Source organism: Meleagris gallopavo, chromosome 1 (assembly GCF_000146605.3).
Source record: "Meleagris gallopavo isolate NT-WF06-2002-E0010 breed Aviagen turkey brand Nicholas breeding stock chromosome 1, Turkey_5.1, whole genome shotgun sequence".
Classification (NCBI taxonomy): Eukaryota; Metazoa; Chordata; class Aves; order Galliformes; family Phasianidae; genus Meleagris; species Meleagris gallopavo.
The window spans coordinates 5,104,951-5,125,916 of NC_015011.2; the positions used below are offsets into that span (position 1 = coordinate 5,104,951).

A 20,966-nucleotide genomic window follows, 5' to 3' on the forward strand; every position below is an offset into this window, starting at 1 on the left:
TTTTTTTCTCCATTTTCCGTTCTTTTCTCTTAAGAAGGAGAAAAAGAGAAAGAAAGTCTTGTGGTTAAAACAAAGGACAGGGAGGTAGAGAACAATGAACTTGAAGAAAAGGCTATACTCGATCATTTTTAAAGCTAAAAAATAAGTCTTCATAGCCACAGAAGTGTAAACGAGCGCAACATTCTAGTGGAAAAAATGCTGCATTTTTCCAAGTACTTGGGGAATCTGCCATTGTAGCTCTTCCAAATTCTGTTCACTATCCTTATCTATTTGTATTTCCATTTTGAAAACAACTCTCTATGCTGCCTTTTGCCTCCATACTGAGACTGAACTCACAAAGGATAAAATAGATTCTTGTATACAGCATGAGACTGCTAAGAGAGCTTGGTAACCTTGCAAAGAAATGAAATTTGGGTACACAATTTTATCCTCATCTCTGGAACGGTGAGAGATTTCTAGCCTCCATAGAAAAGATTTGAGATGGTAACCTGTTGAAGGGGTCTGGAGGTTATAGAAGAGAAGCAACTTGAAAGCTGAACGTGGTAATTTAATATGGTAATCAGTTAATGAATAGGAGCCTAATGATGGCTGTCAGACAGACCTTATGCAATGAGCTCTGTTACGTAGCTCTTGACAGAAGCAGTCATCTAATTGGAGCTACTTTGATGAGTAAAGGCTACAGAACATGTGAAGCTATAGTAACAATTTGTTTTCACAGAGTTTTAAAAATCTATTTAGAACCAGTTTTTCATGGCAGATATTTTCAGCATGCATGTGTCTCTTTCTGTGTAAATGGCAAACTTTGAGTAAAATAGAGATTAATTTAATTAAGTTGAAACATTTCAGCTTTTTATTTTATGGTTACACACATAAGTAGAGCAGTCACTGAATAAAAACCTTGCGTATTTACTGATGCATGATCCAAGCAATTACTACTAAAGTACTAAGGGAAAGCACCATTTCACTCTTTTAATTTTATTTTATAATTAGGAGGGAACCATATTTTGTGAACACATTTACAGTTAGAAGTTATAGATTATGTTTCTCTTTGTTGTGGAAGGATGATTTTAGCCCTGTTGCTAAAAGCCTGTTAGCAACAATTAAAATTGCAATAAAAATGCATTTATAGCTTCTGTACTTGATTTTCACGTTGGTTTCCATCAAATATTTCACACTCTTATAATGTAAGCAGTCTGCTAACAGTCAATGGCACAGCCCTTCAAGAGTGATTTTAAACATCTGTTTAAAGACACAGGTTTTTTTGTACTTTGAATTTCAGTTTGTTCATTCTACATAAGCATTGTGCAGGTTGTTCATCGTACCTCTGACTTTTGTTACTTTCTGTTCTTAAAATATGATTTTAAAAAGTTTAGAAGGAAAACCTAAAAGCATATAAATATACATATATATATATGTATATGTATACATTTGGCAACTTTTTTGTGTGCCAGAGTTTAGTCCTTCCTGACTTCCTATTTAATCAGTTTTGTACACAGTATTATACAAAGGGCTGAAAGCAGCCTGCTAAATGCAACATGGCAAACGCCTGCATGTATTCTACATATATCATACTATTAAAATCAATCTGTTGAGGTTAGTTTCCATTTCAAGGAGAGCACAGAATCACAACCACCAGTTCCTATCATGTGCAGCATTGTATCAATTGAAATTAAATGAAATTTCATGCAAAGAACACAACTTAAAAAATCCCAGCAAATAACAACAGAACCTTTCCACTAATGATTTTCAGTCATCAGAAGTAGAGAGAGACTCAGACAGCAGACAGCATGGTCCCAGCATGCTTTTTGCCTTTTTTTTGTTTGCACAGTAGCTGTCAGTTGCAGCCCTGCAGGTAGTAGAACCCAGTGGGAAGAGGGGCGGGACAGAGCGATGCTGCCTGAACTGACAGCAAATTTAAATTACTGAGCTTTCTTTTTTCTTATTTTTTTTTCTTTGCGTGATTTTTTTTTCTTGTATTTTTCTACTCTGCGACAAACTGAAAAGATTCTAGCACACGCTAATTTAACAACCCTGCTTCTTCGTCTTCTTTTTTTTCCCCTCCTCTGCTTTCAGGATAATTAAAAGAGAATCCTGTAAAGGCAACATTCCTTCAAGCAAGTTGGTGCTGTAACGTGCGGGTAAGACAAATTTAATTTTTTTGTTCCCTTTCCCATCTTTTCTTTTCCTTTTTTGGAGCTGAAAGCTTTTGTATATCTAACGCTGTCATAAGTGTAGTTCCCCTGCTGTGGAGGGTTAGGATGTAATGAAAAGGTGCAACTGCTTGATATGTGACCTTCTCCTATTACTTAAAATGGATAATAACAGCTTTCGTGTCTGTCCTCATGATGCTTTTCTCTCTGAGAATTGACTATTTGCTCAAGAGAAGCGCTGCTGTGATTGTCGCACTACGACAATGAGGACTTGATTGTTTTTTGGGTGCTGTTCCATGCTCCTATCAGAAAAGATATTTGAGTTGGGGGTTTGTGTATGTGATTTTTTTTCAAATGCTACCCGAAGCACTGATACGATGGGGGTGGAGATGGGGGTGGAGGAGATGATCTTGGGCATCATTCTGCCTGTTCAGCTGTTTACTCGATAGAGAAGAGCAACACTGAAACTTTTCAAAAATAAATAAATATTTTTTGGTTTGCATCAAGTGGGATCGGTGTCTCCAGGATTTATTGTACACTGAGTAAAGTTCTTGCTATCCCTTGCATTGTTCTTCTGCAGAAACAGGGAGAGAGCTGTTTTACTCCTTACCTTGACATATCTCTGTAGAAGCTAATTGCAAGAAGGTGATAAACTTTGAAATGAAATATTTGGCGTTGCTTTTGTAAAGAATGAGTCTGATGCTCTGGCTAATTTGCTATGAATGCAAACCTGCCAGAAATAATCAGATTTGTGTTATACACGTTCCAGTTACTGCCTTATAAGTCCCCTGATTTCTGAGAACTGCCTTCTAATCTTATTCTGTCATTAATGCATTTTCTAGGAAATTAGAGGTGTTCAGTTTTTGATTTGTTTTAACCTCTATGAAACTTTTAGGGTTTTATATATATATATATATATATATATATATATATATATATATACATATATTTGTTTTATTGTTGTTTTATTCTCAGATGTGATTTTAAGAAGTATTAAATGCTACAGCACCTACTAAAATCAACAGGAAGCCTGAGTTTGTTCTGTATTTAAGAGGAAATTGCTGAGTACTCCCAGAACTGAATCTTATGTTTGTTAAAATCTCTTTTCCTAACTGCAATTTGTTGCCATTACACTTAAGACCTGATCCTGTAAGCATTTATTGAATTATAGAGAGTAAATGGCATGAATAAACACTGCTTTTACAGTTAGTTGTTGACAGTTTTGTGGCTGTACTGAGAAAAACTTTTTGAATACGTACCATGATTTTTCAAAGAAATGTTGTGGAGTTGGAATGCCAGTGTGATTCAGTCCTCTAACTTCTTGAAAACGATTTTCCTTTATTTTTTAAAAGTGGCATCTTGAAACTAATCATCTTCAAAGTAATACTTAGAAGTCTGTTTTGCCAACTGCATAACATGATCACATAGGGTAAAACTGTGCAGAGGGAAAAGGTATAAGGAGCAATCGGAGGCTGAGCACAGATTCTTCTTTGTGTTCTTGGAAAGAAGAGAAAGGTGTAGCAATGCCATATGGAAAGTCATATTCTTTCCCAGGAACTTTGTTAGGATGCAGGGTTAAGCGTGCTGCATTTTCAGGAGTTTGTCATTCCCTATTTCAGCCTCAATTCCTAGCACAGTGATACTTCTCTAAATATTTAGTTTACTCATGCAGAAAACGTTGGTGTCTTGTGAAATGAGGTCATTGTAGCTCTCACACCTTGCTTTTGCCCTTATAACTTGCCTCCCCTCCTCCCCTGACACCAGGAGCCAAAAAATTAGGCTTTGTCCGTTGTAATCCTAAACTCCCATCCATTTATAACCAGAGAATAAAAGGATTGAATTCAGTGTTCTTGTTATGGAAATAAGTTTTTATTCACTCAGTATCAACTGACACTTAGAAGCGTATCTGATGTAATATGAATAAACTGTAGGCTGTTGACAGTAAATTATGCAGCTATAGTTCTCACTTTATCTTAGAAACAGTGCTTGTACAATGCTCAAGTGGCCTAATGGAGTGAAACAGATGCCAATGTGCTCGTTTGAGTTTTGTGATCACCCAGATCAACAAGAAGTCCTTTGTGGTTGATGACCGCAGCCCATAGTGGGCAACACAGTAGTGGACAGGGCTGCAAGGAATAGGGCTTGGGTGTAATCAAGAGTATATACAGTATTAGAGTGATGCCAAAATTACTGTAATGATTAACAGTACAGTAAAGTATAGGTACTATGAGATTCTGACTTTGGCAACAAAAGTTAATTTCTGAAGCATTAAAACATAAGAAGTCATCCGTATCTTTAAAATAATAATAATCAATCAGCATCTGCATCTCTAAAATAATATTAATCAATTAGTCTACTTTCTATTTGAATGTAGTCTTTACACTTATGTTTTTTAACTAATCTGTACACTTTGCTGTTGGCTTCTAGCAGTACCTAAAGTTTGGAAATTTCCACTTGAATGGAATTACATTCAATGTAACAAAAAAAAGCAAGGCAGAAAACTTGCTGTAATTTCTTGTCAGTACCACAGAAATAAGAAAACACTAGGCTAATAAAAATGATAATCTGAGTTTACAACTGTTAACAAGATTCCTGAATAGAAATGGTGCTATTATGTGCAAAGAACTTCTATCATCGCTAGAGGAATGTAGTATAATATTATGAGTTTTATTTTTAGGGCCTTGACATCCAATCAGATACCAACACATAATCTTACTCTTTGAAATGCCATAAGTTTTGGCATCTTCCCTCCCCTCTGATTATTAAAATATTTAAAACATTTTATAATTAGAAACTTTGATAACGCAGCTATGAATTTTCTTTATAGGAAAAAGCTGGCATAATTCTGTATTTCTTCCATATCTCCAGCATATAAAGTCACTGCAAGTCTGTGCTACATGCAGTAGGTGTTATTGAGGCAAATTCCAAACTTGCCATGGGCTGTAATGATGGGATTTCATGGGCTTCTTTCTCTTAAGAGAGATCAGATTCTCAGATTTCTCAGGACTATCCAGAAGAATTTACAAATATGCTATAGTATTTCTTTCATACAACCATAGAATCACAGAATCATATAATAAAGATAGGACCTTAAAGATCATATAGATCCAACTCCCTACTATGGTTAGGAACACCTGCCAGAATATCAAGTCAGCCAGAAACCTCATCCAGCTTGGCCTTGAGCACCTCTAGGAATCAGATTTTATGTCTGGGTAACATGTTCCAGGGCTTCAGTGAGTGAAAAATAGCTCATATCTCATTTAAATCTTACTTTTTTTTTAATTTAAAATTATTACTCCTCGTTCTCTTATTACGCTCCATTAGAAACAGTCTTTCCTTCTTTTGTTCAGGCCAACTTTATCAGCATTACATTTCCGGTCAACTGAATTAATACATCATGGAGGCATGGCAAAACTCTTAGATCTTAACCTCTGACAATATTTTATTTCATTCTAGTAATAACAGACTTTTACCTCCCAAATGCAAATAATTTACAACATTGTTAGGGGCTTACTGTATTTCCATTTAATGAATTAGGTCTTATTTCAGTAAGAACCACTCTGGAAGCTCTACATCACCAAATAAAGGAAAACAGCTGTACCTTTGCTCAATGGCCTGAGTCTCCAGTCATCCCCCATACACTGATTGATAACAAACTGAGCCAACACTAGCCAAGACACACTCCTCCCACAAGGCTGGCAGCTGAAAACACATCCTTCATCTCCTGATGAAGATGGTTCACTGTAGATTCCTGGGGAACCCTAAACCTGTGCAGAGTATATGAAATCCTAAAAATAACCAAATGCCTACTTTCATCACTCCCAAGGAAATACAGCATACAGTATTTATGAGGTCACTAGACATAAATTAAGAATAAAAATAAATGTCTTATTCTAATGTAAAATTAAAATATTACCAAAAATGAGAAATGCTAGAGGAGAAGAAAAGCCCCATAGAGTGTGATTCTAGATTATCATTATCACATAAAGACACCCCTGCCTGATTTCTGTCTCCCATCGTCAGTAAAGCTGATAGCATAAATCCCATCCTAAAGGTGATGTGCTGAAGAAGTCCTTGGAGCTAAGTCTTTTCTATTTCTACTTTTCTGCACTTACTGTCTCATCCTTGGGGGAAGTAACAAAGGGGCAGAAAGCCAGAAGCTCTATATATACATTTTTATTTGGTTTCACATATAGGAGTCTCATGCTGCTTGTATAACTCTCATATAAAAGCCTGGTCTCTGTTCATGGTGTTTGGACACCAGAGGTAAGATTTATCTTATCCAAATTTAGATATGTATTCTGTACACACCTACATCTGTGCTAATCACCTTGTGCCCCCTAACAGACAAAGGAGACAAGCAGATGCTTTCAGGGAGTGATTTATCTGACCTATTTTATATAAATGTTTTGTTTGATTCTCACTGTAGGACATCACATCCAAGACTCAGATCATTTAACCTCCTCTCCTCCTCAAATTTTCTTAATTAACTGCACTGTTGCATTGCTTAATTTAGACATCTTTTCCTCATTCACTTGGAGTCTCGAGTAACCATGCCATGAAGACACAGAGCTAAAAACTGTAAATTACATACCCTGGAAAAAAAAAATCATAGTATTTTTGACTTACTGAGCCTAATAGAACTGACAGTGTACTTAAAACAAGGCTAATCATAGTGAAATTAGGATTGGATTGCAAAGACAGGGTAAAGTTGCTCACGTATATCATTAGTCCTCAAGGGCTGCTGGGGGATGCTGTTGCAAGTGCATTCCAGGCAGTGTGTTTAATGTACAATTAATCTTGTTCCTCGTGGTTTTTATTAGGCTGAACTGATCTAGTGAAAGGAGCTGCTGTGATTGCTTTATTTGTTCTATTTTGCAGACCAGTGGCATTTAAAGTTATGCTGTAATGCTTTAAAATATGAGAGATTCATGAAATGCCATGAGTACACTGAAGTCCATCTAATTTAGGCACCAGCACTTTAATAAGCTGATGCTCCAGATATAAGTCCCCTTACACAGGGGAAGTTAAGTGCATTTCAAGGCTTCCAGACAGAGAATGTGCCTTCCTAAATGTGTACAGCTAAGGCTGCATTTACACTGCTGAAAGTATCTTACAGAGATACCCTTGGTTATAGAATCATAGAGTTATAGAATCATAGAATCATAGAACCATAGAATCATAGAATCACAAGGTTGGAAAGGACCTGTAAGATAATCTAGTCCAACCGTCTTCCCATTACCATTGCTACCACAAGCACTAAACCATATCTTGCAGCTCCTCATCCAGACACCTCTTGAACACTTGCAATGACAGTGACTCCACGACCTCTCCGGGCAGGCCATTCCAGTGCCTGACCACTCTCTGAGAGAAAAAGTTTTTCCTCTTGTCCAACCTAAACCTCCTCTGATACAACTTGTGGCCATTTCCTCAGGTCCTGTTCGTTGCCTGGGAGAAGAGGCCAAACCCCTCCTCATCACAACCTCCCTTCAGGAAGTTGTAGAGTGCAATGAGGTCTCCCCTGAACCTCCTCTTCTCCAGAACTGAACAATCCCAGCTCCCTCAGCCGCTCCTCATAAGACTTGTGCTCCAGACCCCTCACCAGTTTCATTGCCCTTCTCTGGACCTCAACGTCTTTCCTGTAGTGAGGGGCCCAAAACTGAACACAATACTCGAGGCGCAGCCTCACCAGTGCTGAGTAGAGGAGGATGATCACCTCCCTGCTCCTGCTGGCCACACTATTTCTAATGCAGGCCAGGATGCCATTGGCCATTGGTGCTCTTGACCACCTGGGCACACTATTGGCTCACGTTCAGCTGAGTATCAACCAACACTCCCAGGTCTCCTTCTGCTTCACAATCATCCAGCCACTCATCCCCAAGCCTATGGCACAGCTTACATCCATATCACACCTGGTCAGCTGTTGAGGGGTTTATTGTGTCCACTGCACCCTATGCTGGGCCCCAGCTTTTTGTTTTTGGGAAAAATGAATATTTGTGGCTCATACTGGTGGGCTCACACTGGAACAACAGATTGAAAGGAGCAGAGGCAGACCTTGTTCATAAAACCTAGAGAGCGTGATCCCCACGGATGACCACAGCCAGCATCACAGTCAGGTGTTTCCAAAAGGAAACCTTGTTTGATTTCAAAATCAAATGTATCAGCATGGAAATATATATTCCTTTATATACAAATACCCAATATGAGTATCAGGCACATGAAAGCACTCTAGATAGCTAAGTTATCCAGCAGTATAGACACAACGCAGATCAGTCTCCTTTAGGATTAGTTTCTTTTTTTGCTCAGCTAATCTTCATTGTCCTAAAGACTAAATGCACATTTGGTTCAAGTTACAAAAACTGGATTCTGCCATTCATTAAAAATGAAACATTTGATCATCAGGCATGACTGAGGTAAGTAAGTCTATGCTGAACCTGAGCTTGGGTCTGCAGTGTTTTGCAAAATAGTCTCTAGTCAGGCAAGAACAGTGACCATGAAGAAAATGTGACAATAATCAATAGAACTGCTCATAAAATAAAAGAGCTCCCAACATGTGATTTTATCTATTATACTTTTGCTATATTCAGTGATTAATTTATAGGCACAGTGCACACCATTGACACAGTAAGCAAGCTGGAAAGCCCAGCACCTGCATTTTGGATAACAAGAGGCAGAAGTATAGATTAATAGTGGCTCTTAATCAATCTAATGTAGTCAGTGTTTTCCATAGGCACTCCATAAATAATGTGCTCTGGTAAAGCCTTTCTATTGTCATATCCTAAGTCAACAACAGTTATGAAGGACATATGCATACTCAATGATGCTTTTGCTCTTGAGTGAAGAGCAATAGCAGCCACTCAGTGTCAAGCAGTAACAGAGACCACATCCACAGGTCATGAAAAGCTGGCTACTCTTGCTGAACATGTTTACACATTTAAGTCTTGATCCTGCAAAGTCTTACACACATGCTTAACCTTACACACTGTGATTGAAATCCTGGGCCTCTCAAAATCAATGACAAAACTCCACTGACTTCAAAGGGTTACTCTTCGAATGGGCTTTTTGGTTTCAGTGCAGCCATACAGGGTGTAGACATCCATGAGCTGATCTTCCGAACCTTGCTGCTTGCATAAAGCATTATGAGATTGCGAAATGTAACTTTCAAACCACTTCTTCTGTCTCACAACAAGCCACAAATATTCTAAGATGTTTTCTTGCCTGATCTTCATTATTCAGGGTTTTGCTCGAACCCCATGGTAAAACCCTTGCTGTGGTTTCTTCAGAGGCCTGTGACCAATCCATAATTCAATCATTTCCATGCTAATATTGCACTCTGAACGGATTGCTTTCTTTACTTTCTAGACAATCCAGACCCTGGAGTTAGGTGATTATGCTGGAGTGATAGCTTCCTTTTTAAATTTTTTTTTAAGGAAAAAAAGTCTATAATTTATTGATGTTACAGGAAATCTGGGAAATATCTACTGGAATGACTTTCAGGTCAGGAAAAAAAAAAAAAAGAAAGATTGATTTGTGCATGATTTAACTGCTGTTTTTCATCTGCTTTCTGCTGGTAATTGAGAAGACCTAAGAAGCTGAGAAGAAAGGAGTATTGTGTTGATTCCATTTTCACACAGACCTTTGTGCATAGTCAGTTAAGACCATCCTCCAATTCCCTACACAGTCCCACTGGGTCTACAGGCAATGCAACACACACCCAACACTCACGCCAACTAAGCTGGATTTAGGGGTCTTTGGCAGCCTCAAATAACACCAAAGTGTCTCCAAGCTCCGACAACAAAGCTCACGTTTGTAAATCTGGACCTCCCAGGCATTTGAAAAATATTTAATGAATAGTGATTGTGAATTGTGCTAGAAAATTGGAAAGCCTTGGCCAACCTTTCCCTAAGCTGGCAAAAAGATTAGTGAGGACAGTTACACCAGCACAAGCATTCTTTGGAAAAGGGATGTATAATGTTTTTCTTCCCAGTCATGCTTTAGATAAGCCCATGTTAGTATTTGTCTAAACTGAACAATCATTTCACTAAATGGATGGCATGCATTTGAAAAGAAAAGTGGTTCAGGTGAGCACACAACAAAGATTTTTGTTTCCATATCAGCATTTTTCTCTGCCACGTTTTATTTTATAAGCACTGAAAAAAATCCCCAGACTTTACTCCTTTATTTATTTATTTATTTTAATTGGGGGGGGGAGGAGGGCTTTTACCATGAAGATATTTTATCTTCATCATGCTCATGTACTAATGGGCTTTCCACATTCCCAGCAAAGTCCTGTGCAAAATTCTTAACCATAGAGATTACAGAAATTTACTGCTTTACTGGCATGGTCAAGTTGCCACAAAATTGCATTTGTTAATGCAGCTGTGAAAACACATGGCACCTGCCATCTCTTAACATAAAAATTTTAAATATGGCTGGGAAGAGTTTAAGAAGGCCCATAAAATGGGGTTTGGCTATGTCAGTTCAGCTTTAGAAAGAAGACTGCTATAAAATCCTCAGCCGTAATTGGACACAAGTGACAGATTTACCTAACTTGTGTTCACAAATGAAGCACTGAAAATGCTCTGCCTTTCTCACCCCAGAAGAATGACCATGGCAGATGTTAACATTGTTGAGAACAGCTTTAGTGTAACTACAGGTGAGACAAATGGGAGATTTATTAGTCTGGGTATCAACGGAAGGGGAGTCAGTTGAATCCAGCACTATTCCAAAGAAAAGCAATGCACAGTACTAAACACGTTGCATGACACACACAGTGGACTATAACATAGGCTATTCTGTGCCTATGAGTTCATGAGTATGCCTGCTTTCTTGTTTGCTTTCCAAGCACCCAGAACCCAGAATCAAACTGCCCGTGATTATACTTTCTCTTCTTCATGCCCCACCCATTTAAATTCAATGGCAAATCTCTAACTTCATTGCTGATACAATAAAATCAATGACTTCAAGGCTGGGAACTCAGTGACCTACAAGAGAGTAAACTAAGGAAAATGAATCTTCTCTGATGGAAGTCCTGAGACAAGACCTGATCCAGCATAAGCTTGATCCTTTCTGTTCATTTTAATGAGCTTACAATTGGTCCCTAACATAATATGTATTCAACACAAATTTGCGCTGGTTATTCAGGCTTCAAATAAAACCCTTAATTATGTGCTTAAGAACATGGTTTGGGAATAGTCCCATAGAAGCCACTGCAACTGCAGAAATTCTTTAAGTTCAGCAAGTGAAGGTGTTGCTGCAAAATGGTTATCGTTGTCTTCAGTCAATGCCCTCCTCCAAGCAAACAAATAAGTACAGATCTAGTGAATACAACAACTTGAGATGCCATAAATGTGTTGGTATTTAGATTATTTATATTCCTTTATACCCAAAACAATTTACTGCAATGATGATAAAAGTAGAAATATTTGCTGCTTGAAATTCAAAGGTCTTTTCCATACATGATTTACAGTACACTTGCATGTGGTGCTGATGTCTGTTCAACAGTCCCACTTCTAAGTAGAATAACGTTTTAAAATTTAAAATAAATAAATAAATAAATAGTAAACTGTCTGCAGTGTAAGTGGGAGAATATTCTCCTCTGTATTTAAAGTCAATTCTATTTACCCCAAACTCTTGAACCAGGTACTTGCTTAGAAGAGATGCTTAACAGTAGTGCCATATAGAACACATATTATTTAACTGCTTCCCTGCAGCTCATCCCATTTAAAAAAGGGGAATAGTATTTCTGCATTATCTTGCTTTCATGAAACCTGTGATATTCACCAGATTTTTTTCAGGCAATGCTGTTTACAGCAAACACAGCTCACGATGTTTCCAAAAGTTTCCTGCTGTCAGAAACATGAGGGCCAAATTGAAAATATTGGTTTGGAAGAATGTAATCTTTCCAGTTCAGACTTTGGTCAGTGTGATTGTATTCAGTGTAAGTGCCCAATAGTAATGATGTCCAGGCACAGGGCCGAATGCTAAAACTGCCCCCAGAGTGACTATACTCATACTCTGCAAGAGAAGCAGTAAAGTGTGTTCATATTCTGGCCAGCCACATTCAAAAGCACAGCTCCCCATGAGGATAATTCTTGCCAGAAGTATGAATAAGCTGCATCAAAGCTATGCATTATGGCAACTGCTGCATCAGGGACTGCTAAGTAATTCATAAATAAGCAGTCTCTGCTGCTCCCAATTCCTGAATCGAGCTTGAGAATGTACTTATGTAGATCCAAGTAGGAAAGGCTTGTATACTGGTCTCAGTGGGTTTCAAGTGCCAAAACAGAAGTGGCTACTTTCCATCTCCTGCTCCTTTGACTGGCCATAATTTTTCTGGCAAGCATATATATACAGTGCCTAGAAGGATTTGGCTTCTGTTCTTCAGCTCGTATTCATCATTTGGGTTGCTTTAGTGAAGTTATGTATCCAGAAGCTCCTGTTATGGTAGGATAAAGACTCCATCGCAGCTGAAATCTTTATTATTAAATGAATTATGAATAAAACCAGAAAAACAAACAAACAAACAAAAAACAAAACAGACACACTTTACAAAGCCCATCAGTCATGTTTTGGGCACACAAGCATATTTACTCCCACAACAAAACTGCAGTATACTATAGGACTTTTACATTAGTGCTCATTTCACTTTTGTTTTATTGAGAATGATCAAAGTTCCATTCATTTAACTAAAGACTTCCAGATCTTTGGCTAATAAAAATCAGTGACTTCTTGAAGCCTTTTGAGCCAGAACAGCACATGATATTTTCTAGAGCCTGAATAGCCCTCAAAGGCAATAGAAAGTACTGATCCAGCATGTACAACACTTTAACAGACAAAATAATTTTAATCAGGAATTCCTATATTAGCACTAACCATATTCTGTAAATCTGTAATAGAGGTAAACTGTATTATTACAGAAAACATCCTGTCCTGTTTTGGAAATTTCAAACTTGCTCATTTTAAGCAGTAGTTCAGATTTTTTTTTGCAAACATGTAGTAGTCAATATTAAAAAAGAACGTAACTACTAGAATTCTATTATCCTTTATACAGTATCTCTGTATAAAGTTCTCCCAGCTCCAACTGCTGACCTACAAAGATCCAGGTGATACTTCTTTGCAGAAGAATCACAAATTATGCGTTCTAATGAGCCAATAAAATGATTTCCTGGAAAGCAATGCTCTATCCACATACTCGTCTTCTTTTTATACATTTTTGCCTTTCAGGACATTTTATAATCTATTTCACAGATACTACTTTTTGGAAAATTGTAAAAACCTTGCCAGCTTACGCATTTATCTAAACAAAGAGCTATATAATGCAGAGCAAGGATAATCAACCACTTCTGTATGTAAAGACAAGCTGACCATCATAAAATAGAACAATATTGTCATAGTTTAATTTTCTTTCTGATTTCTGCTTTCAATAGCAAAAAATATATTTTAGTGCTGCAACTACTTATCTTTGCTTGAATCCAAGAGTAGAAATGCAGAAGCTGTGATTTTTCCATCTATTTTCTGTCAACCTCATACCTCAGATTACAAAAAACCTCAGGCAAATCTTTCTCACAGGGTCTGACTCAAGTTTCAGTAGAACAAATATGGTAATCCATGGACCATACTAGTGGTTTGTCTTATCTAAATTTATATCTCTGTACAAGTTTCACAAAATACATTAGAGAAAATTAAATGATACTGAAGCGGGACACAAAATTCTTCAAACAGAACTAATTTTCACACTTTGCAGAATTAGTCAGAGGAACTCCCTAACTCAAAACATTCTGTATGCCTCAGAGTTTCTTTACACAGCTTCCTTTACTGCCTTAAAATTAATTTTCCTGAAAGAGATAACTTGTTCTCAGGACTGACAAGTGAAACAGGAGGTAATAAAATAGTTTTGAAAGTTCTGGTGACAGTGATCTATGCCACAGCATTGTCTATATCTTGCTTGTGGTTACACATCTATGATTATGTGAGTAGTATGGAATAAAATAGTCAAGAACTGCCCTAGAAACCCAAGGACTATTGTCATGGCATGGCTTGTATCCATCTGCACACATTCCCTGCAACTCCAGACAGACCAGCAGCATCCAATCTTGCTGTTGGCACAGCCCTGATAATTACTGTCCCTCAACCCAGGCTTAGGCATTTTGAAGGAGGAAGTTAGTTGGCACAACCCAAAGCTCTTCAAGGGAACACAATATCAATTAAACATCTATGAATGATCAGGCAGTAGTGCTTGGGCCACAACCTTAGCCATTTATATATATATATATTAGTGGACGTATAGCTAGCACAAACACAGAACAAAGGGACCCTCCTCTTCAGAGAACTCAGCTGCTCTAGTCTGAACTTCTAGTCTGTGCCCACTTTCACAGCTTGTCAACCCTAATATATGGAACTTGAAAAGAGGAACAATTAGTAGTGGGCGACTGTACAGATTAAGTAGAACATTTTCAAATACAAAAGAACCCCACTAACCTGAGCAATAAAAATGGAGCGTATGGATATATATACAGGACATCCTTGAATGATAAATTTTTGAAAGATGGGAAAATATTGCTTTGCTTTTAGAGCCTGTTCCACACTTACACTTTTGGCAACTGGTGGAGACAGGACAGCAGGTTAGATAGGCATTCATACAACATGGAGCAACTCTGGTGCCGAATCCTTCCCTTATATGAAAGGTAATACTCAGAGGAAAAGAAACTTTCTTCCTTCTTTGGTACTGATCTATGGAGACCTGAAGATGGCTGCTGGAATAGAGCTGACTTTCAGATCATAAAAGCTTCCATGTATGTATCTATCCAAGCAAGCACAGCAGGTATTCATCTGTACATCCTTGTCTAGGAGCAAATTGGATTCCGAATATGCATCCAAAGATATAAAAGTGCAAATATACTGATGCATTCCCTTTGGAAAACTTGTCTGCATACATTTAACGGAGCAGGGGAAAGGAGATTTTATTTGACTCACTTGAAATGTCAGTTTAGATAATTTTTCTAATTGAGTCTTAATATTTCACTGCTTCCCGTATCTCCCAAAATGATTATTAACAAATAAACAGATCTTTCTCAGTTGTCTCAGAAATAATAATAGAATAGGCTTCATTGCATATGCAGGAGCTCCAATTTAGGTGAAAATTATTTCTGGTAATTCAGCGTGTGGCATCATGCAGACACATCTACTAACAATGCTGCATCTTTCAGTACTTGTTATGCAAGCAGCTATGGCAGGGCACGTTAGTAGCTTGATTTTATTAAAAGAACAATACACCCCACCACTACCTCAGAGGAAAATAAATACATATGCATATTACTATGCATAAAGTATGGTGTGAAAATGCATGTAGAACACCACATCTACTGTGTTTCCTTTCTACAGGATTTTGGCAAGCTTCTTCTGTAGCTGTCCAGTTTAGATTTAACAGGGTCAGAAGAGATGTGCCAAAATTTAATATAATTTGGATTTATCAATACCAGACTCCTCTGAAGAAAAAATAAGTCCTCTTTCCACAGGATATAAAAGTCTTCCCAGAATATTTCCCTAGACAGATTCTCTCTTCCGCATCCCTTTGCCAACTGGAACCTTTTGATCTCAACATCCTTAGCGCCAAATTCTTTAATGGTGTAAATGAGTAAAACTCCACCTAAGGCAGTGGAGAAGATCCCATTTACACCTGCAGAGAACTTGGCTTTGATTCTGTAGCCAAGGAGAGATTAAAACCATTGGTTCTAGCAGATTTGTTAGCCTGTAAAAAACGCTCCTCATCTCCTGTTGCAGATAGTTCTGTTATCCAGCCCAAATGCAAGAGGGAAACACAACAGAAAATGCTCTTGAGGGAATGAATGTTGGGCTGGAAGGATGACACGTTGGAAAATCTAAAAGGATTTTTTGATCTTTATCATATGATCGAGTATAGGTTATTAGCATTTTTATTCTGATCTCTTCACTTGCTCCCTATGCCACTTTTTTTCCAGATCTCCTAATATGAATCTTTTATTTCAGATTGCTCTTTCAAGAAGGCATCCACTGATATATCCGAGATTAAATGAGTCACTCGTGATGGATTGTGCTTCATGGCTTTATATACCACAGAAAATTATGCATTTTACACTGCCTTGTAAAATAACCATTTATCTAAGTAAACATATTGACTCCTTTTGGGTTCATATGAAAACTATCCTGGGTTGTGAATCTTAATTTAGCAGGCTCTTGACAGGGAGGAAAAAGGACAGCTAACAATGATGGAGAAGAATCGGTTACTTAAATGTCAATAGAGGGAGTTTAAAAAATGAACTCAAAGTAACAGATCAATTTGTTCCCAAATGTCCAATCAGAGATACAGGGTTGGCAACTTCTACCACTTCTCAAGCTTGTGCTTGAGAAAGAAATGAGGCCAAACAGAACAAAAAGGAATGGTTGGATATCAGTTTGCAGGGACTCTATCTCTTTCCACCCTTAGCATGAGAGAGATACTTCTTTTTTGAAATACATTGGTTAACATGTGCGGTATGGAAATTATGATTCTCAGCCAAATTCTTTTTAGAGTTCTTCCATATGGGTGACCATAATGGTTACACAACTGAATCTTTGGTAAAATTGGATCAACATAAATGCCCCCCAGTTCCTGTTCTGACTTGAAAGAGTCAGAAGGTGAAAGTGTTATGCAAGAATTCAGGCTCAGCAGTGTAGAATGGCCTTGTCCCTGACAATTTGGAAACCCTGTATTTCTCTGCTTAGGAAGCAGGAGTACAAATTAGCAGTAAAGGAGTGTAACTCAACTTTCAAATAATAACAGGTTAGACTTCTTTGTATCTAACCATTTCTACTTGCTACCCTAGATTGCACTTAATTTGTGTGGCTGCCTGATTTTTGTCCTCTTCACTTCCTTTTTCTGTGAAGTATTTACATCTCTCTCACTCATGATGGGGTCAAAGATGCTGACTCTGGCATTGACTTCAGCAAGTTCTGGATCAGACCTATAATCACTTAAAACCTTTGACTAGCAGTCTCTAAGTATTTAGGATGAATGATCTCAGAAATAAAGGAGAATATCAGAGCAAAGTATTTTCTTATGTATTCCTGCATCCCCAAAGCTTTACTCTTCAAAAAAATCCATTGTCCTATATGTAGTGTAAAATAATTAACCATGGAACAAAATACTGCATCACGATAGAGATCTGGGCAGTGATTGAAATAATAACAGACTGTTTAATTGCTAAATTGCAGTGGTGATATTATGAAATAACATATTATATCCGCATTTATAATAAATTAATCCATCATGATTAAAGGTCTCTCAACGAATACCAAATGAATTAATACATGATTGGTCTTTCTAAGTATAAGCCTTTAAAATTATGCAGTATTCTTCAAGCAGCTAACAGCACACAAAATAAAGTTGCAGTGAGAAATGGTGTCACAGAAAACTTTCCTACATTTCATGCGAAATATCTTTCCTTTTGAAACATGTTAGTGTTGAATTCATTAGTAATTGTGACAGATAGATTTTTAACAAGAAAATATATGTCCATAATCACCCAGTGTTTGGGGGATAGGAGAAAATTACCACAATATGACAAATTTTATGAAAGACATCTGTCATTTTATACTGTTGTAATACAAGCTGTTTTGTAAGTAAATTTAATTAACCAGATTTCTCATTTTAAAAAGGAAAAGAAAAAAAAAAAAAAAACCAGCAATGCCAGGAGAACATCCCTTGAATACAGTTTGTTTAATGTGTCCAATTAGACTGAATCATCAAATTTTCTGAACCTTAAATATCTCAAATTAATTTGTTTTCACATTGTTTTATTATATACCATTTTGCAGCCATTTGTACCGTGAAGTAGATGCTTATTGTTGATACTGCCATTATGGACATCCTACTTTGAAATGAGGCTTTTGTGGGCTCAGTGTTGTACACAAAGAGAAAGGTCTCTACCAAAGTTTCCTTTTGAAAAAGAGAGACATACAAAGAGTGAAAAGAGAGAAAGGCAGAGAGAGCAGGTGTGTCTGCCCAGGGTTATAAATAATTCAGCCACCATCTGAATCTTGATCTAGAGTTATATCAACCACTAGACTGCACTGTCCTTTTGGTTTATAAGGGATATGACTGGAAGTTAACTGTAAGCTCCTGCATAAAAGTTTGAAAATCTCCTTGTAACTCTGGCAACTTTTTATTACCCTAACCTCACAGTAGATTTAGGAAGTTAATTGTACATAATATGTGTGTGGTATTCAGAAAGCATCATTCACTTAGTAGTGTGAATAAAGTTGCTAAATGTAGGGAATAAGGCAGTCTAGAAGACAATAGATTGCTTACTGAAGTGGAATAATGAAGAAAAGTGGATTGGGAAAACTGAAGGACTTTATTTGCTCTCATGTAAATATGCAAGTTGTAAATCTGCTAAATCTGTAAGCCTACACATGGCATCTAGCTCTTCAGACAGGGTATTCCTAAACATTCTGTTGCAGAAGAATAGACAGATAACTCCAGTAAATGCCCCCTGTTTCCTACATGGAGCCTTTGGGCAAGCTGCAGTGGGGAAAGGTCAGAAAGTTGGCAGAAAAATACCAGGTTAAGTGTTGATATTTGAATTTAAGCATTGTTTTTGGTGTAGATTAACTGCGTCATCATAATCAAGAACTCATGGCTATAGTCAGGCAGCATGAAGCATCCCATACTTGGTCAGATGAGAGAGCTGGATGCTTGTGAGGAACTACAGTGACACCTTCATAAGGCACCATATAGGGAGCTGCTTAGAGAAGCCGGGAGAAAATATGGTATCAAAAGCCCTTGTTACAATTGAGGCCATTTTAATATGACCCTTAGATTCCCTTTGCTTTAATTCCTCATCAATAAAATAGCATTTTCTAAATGTTCAGAATACATAAATACAATGGAGGTTAGTATAATGGGGCATGAATATCTGTGCTATACAGATAGAAGAAATAGGTGCATGCAGACATAAAACAAACCCACGCCTGCAGGGTCAGAAGCAGAGGAGGTGTTAGAAGCTTAGGGGAATTTTATCTCAGCAAAGGCAATAGGATCAAGCTCTGAAACCGAACAGCTTTTAAGTGAGCACAGACAATCCTGCAATTAATGGAGACATATCTACTCAATATTACAGTACAGCCAACCTGCATCCTTGGCTTATTAATTTCTCCCACTAGTACAAGTAGGTTGACGTCTTCTAAATTAAAAACAGTTCTGCCTTAGGAAGAATTGCCAAAGAATTTGTACATTAGAAATCTCAGGAGATGCAACTCTTGCATGCCGCCTTCACTGGGGAACAGTACGTGCTTATCCTTCAGGAGGTGTCATCTGCCAATTATGACAACTACACATTTGCATTCATTTATGAATTCAAAATTTACAACTGTGGCTATTTAACAGAACAATTCCCTGGAAAATCTTTGGACTCTATTTTGCATAACAAGAAAAAACTTTCAAGAACAGCTCTTCTTCCTTCTTTCCTGCTTTTACCAAATAATTTTACATATGAGAATAATATAGGACAGCACTTGGCAGGGATGTTCTGACCTCTCTGTACATCGGACGCTTGTGAGTCTCTTGCCATTGAGGACGATATTTCTGATTCTAGAGAGCTAGTGTTGTTACTCCATAGAGTGAAAGAGTAGGCTGCCACCTGGGCAGGTATAACAGCTAAGTGGAGCAGGACTCCAGATACCCAGACTCAGTTTCTCACTCGTCTACAGGTGTTCTGAATGATGTTAAATAAATCATTTAATCCAATGATTCTTCAGCTTTGTAAAATGGCAAAATAGGACTAATATTTCTTTTTCTGTGGGAAAAAAGGCTGTCCATAAATACGAGGTGTTCAGGTACCTCATGGTCAACTCCACCATGTCTACAAGATGCATTGCTTCCTGAACCGTAGCAGATATGAGTCCATTGAGGTTTTTTGTCTGCTGCTTCCAGGTGTGTATCCTCTTGGCAGCTGAGGTGAGCTGAGATGCTATCTCATTGAGTTTTTATACTGACAGATTAAGAATGAAACTAGTTGTCTCAAAACAAAAGAGATTAGTATAAAAATTACTTACCCATGAAGAAGAAGCAAAAACTAAATTCCTATCTTAGTAATTTTGAACTATTTCAGTTGATTTAAATATCTATATGTTTAGATCAAAAGTTGATCCAAAAAGGATATTTCCATAAAATTATAGAATCATAGAATGGCTTGAGTTGGAAGGGACCTCAGGGATCATCAAGCTCCAACCTCCCTGCTGCAGGTAGGACCACCACCTCTGTATCTAATACTAGACCTGGCTGCCTAGAGCCCCATCCAAACTGGCTTTGAACACCTCCAGGAACAGGGCATCCACAACTTTTCTCTATGAGACAGATTAATTTTTTTCTTGGCTTCTCTCTCATTCATTGTGACAAATATGAGGGAGAGTAAGAAAGTTTTCATTTGAAGGAGAGTAGGGATTATTTTAGTGGAATATTGGCCTCTGAGAAGCACAAGGAAGCAAACAAATCTATTGGTAGGCTTATATCTTAGAGAAGGTGAACCAACATGCTGCTTACTGCATGTGTAATAATAAGGGATTTATGAGGAGAACAGGTTATAAGAATAGACCACATTAATCTTCAGCTTCTCATTAATATCCCAGTAATAAAATGCAATAGATGAAAAGAAAAATAAGAAAAATATATCTCTAGGCTGGTTTTGCCATAATTTTACAAAGTTCTTCAAGAGTTTCCCAGAAAAGGGAATCATTGCTTCTGTTTCTCTCAACTCTCTGTGCTATCCTGTATGGGATGCAGAACACTTCTAGCAAGCT

At 37.6% G+C, this 20,966-nt stretch overlaps 1 long non-coding RNA gene across 1 annotated transcript in view; it reads left to right on the forward strand.

The window, feature by feature from the left end:
- Positions 1–1,664: 1,664 nt before the first annotated feature.
- The window catches only part of LOC104912072, a 43,366-nt gene continuing 24,064 nt past the window's right edge, over positions 1,665–20,966 (forward strand). The window contains exon 1 of the long non-coding RNA XR_794391.2: positions 1,665–2,138. This is a non-coding gene — a long non-coding RNA (uncharacterized LOC104912072). The remainder of the gene's footprint in view (positions 2,139–20,966) is intronic.